The sequence below is a fragment of the Protopterus annectens genome, chromosome 7.part0 (assembly GCF_019279795.1).
Source record: "Protopterus annectens isolate FY-2018-M chromosome 7.part0, PAN1.0, whole genome shotgun sequence".
In the NCBI taxonomy this organism is placed as follows: domain Eukaryota; kingdom Metazoa; phylum Chordata; order Ceratodontiformes; family Protopteridae; genus Protopterus; species Protopterus annectens.
This window is the reverse complement of record NC_056739.1, coordinates 402,876,276-402,878,803: the sequence shown is the minus strand read 5'-3', so window position 1 is coordinate 402,878,803 and position 2,528 is coordinate 402,876,276.

Genomic DNA, 2,528 nt, shown 5'->3' with positions numbered 1-2,528 from the left:
AACACCTCTAAAACCTCTTCCCTAGACAAACAATCCTTCTTAATTACCAGCAAAAATAATACCCCCCTAGAACTAGTCTCTGGCACAAAACTGCTAGGAGTTATTATTGACGACCAACTAAAACTCGACAAGCATATACAAGGAAATATCAAAAAAAAAAAACATAAATAACTAGGTATGCTCTACCGTCATAGTCGCTTTATCTTTCCCACCACAAGGATTACACTAGCTAATGCATATCTCATCCCACCCCTTTTATACGGCGTTCCCATACCAACTAGCCTTCATTCTTCCCTTCCTGCAAAACTCTCATCCTGTTATAACAAGATATCAAAATTTGCTGCTGGTCATAGAGCCTCCTCCCACCACTGTAACTCCCTTCACCAACTTAGTTGGCTAGAGCTATCTAACCTCCTCACCTACACCCAGCTCATCCAAGCATACAAACTCATTCACAACCCATCTCTCTGCCCCTCCCTGGCAAACACATTTGAAATGCACAAACCAGATAGATCACTAAGATCTAATTGCCAAAACCTGATTAAATTGCATAAACCTTCACGTCCAGCTGGAAAGCACCTGATGTCCTTCTCTCTAGCACGCCTCTGGAACTCTCTCCCTCCATCTAGCTGCACCATCAACAGTCTTTCCTTATTCAAAACCTCACTGCACTCTCACCTTACTTCTGAATGGAAATGCTCTTGCTCTCATCCAACCTAAATTCAGTCTATTCTATTCTCTTTATTCCTCCTAACTCATGTCTTGCCAATCACTACCTACTATAAAGATCCCCCACCACTATCTCACAAAAAACAAAACAAAAAAATGGTTTGTATTTTTTTGTATTTTCCAACTGAATGATTCTTGTTGAATAATGTTTTTTTTTAAATTGTATATCTTTTCCTTTTTTGCATTATGTTAACACTTTGAAAAATGGATATGTGTACACACGATAAGTATTTGTACTTGGCTTTACTATGTACTACTATGGATTTTAGACTTCCTCACTATCTATCTGTATTTTTTTTCTGGAGCGTTTCTCCCTAGCAATCCACTGAAAATGTGCTCCTTGCAGCCCAATAGACTATCATGGAAAACAAACTGCAAATAAATAAATAAATGTGTGCTCAAGGGTTAGGATAGATGAAAGTGTTGGTTTCTTATGAATCATTCAAATCATGCTTCATATGCCAAGCTTGAAAATGAATAGTGCAGCCACACTGAACTGACAAAGTATTTGTCTTCCAGGTAAAAATAAAAGGTAATGTCTATAACATATTTCTTATCCCCGATTGGTCTTCCAGATGGAATAGTTTGGTGAAACCTTGGTTGAAAGCTGAAGTATGTTATGGTCTAACAGGTGGATAACGATAAACTTTTGGAGTATTGTGAGTGTGTGTGTGTGTGTGTGTGTGTGTGTGTGTGTGTGTGTGTGTGTGTGTGTGTGTGTGTGTGTGTGTGTGTGTGTGTGTGTGTGTGTGTGTGTGTGTGTGTGTGTGTGTGTGTGTGTGTAGGAATGGCATAAGAATATTTCAGTTTTACAGTGTTCCCTGTGAAGGGGTGCATCCGATACCACTAAGGACCTACAGATTATATGTTGGGGTATTCTATGGATTCATTATTAGATGTTGTAGATGAAAAGAAAATATGAATAACTAAAACTATCACAGAATAGAGACAATATTAAATTGATGGAAAGGCTTTGGAGCATTGTGTTATCATAAGGCAATAGGGCAGGGAAATTTGACTGCACAATGACAGAATGTTTCAAAAAGAAGTTATAAAAAAGCATTGAAATGATATGACTATAATAAGAAATGATTTGGAGTACTTAAGAAGATCCAATATGGCTCATAGTTCTAGAAAACAAATGTGACATTATATATTAGAGGATGGCAATTGGATCTTCTGACTTGGTGAGGGGATGAACATGTGGTTTAAGAGTGTACTATTAGTAACATGCAGCTAGCCTTTATAGTTACACATGCAAAACTGAGGTCCTGTTTTCCAGGGTTAAAGGACTATGTTCTAATATTTCATTTTCTAGTACAAGGGTAAAAAGAAGATGTTTTAACATGATGGACCTGATACAGAAGATGTATAAAAGCATATTGGCACTGCTGTATGAAGATTTCTATTAGTAACAAGATCGTGATTCAGTAGGAGGTAGTGGTAAATTTATTCAAATAAAGATGATGGAATTGTATTTTAATTTGATCAACTAACCTGGATTCTAAGTGGATCAATAATGATTTTTTTCGGAAAAATTAAAAATGAATATGTGAAGATAAGAGCAGCTTTTGCTAGCAGCATAGCACAGATATACATTGCAATCATCTAATGTAAGTCATTCCTAGTATACTTAATACACTGAGACAGGCATCTTCTCTATATACTACCTGATACTGAGGTGAGTAAACAGACCATCCTCATGAATATATTATTTTATTTTAAACATCATTATTAAATATCACATAAGACAAAGGCACACACACATTAATAGAAAAGTAAATAAACCATATTAACAT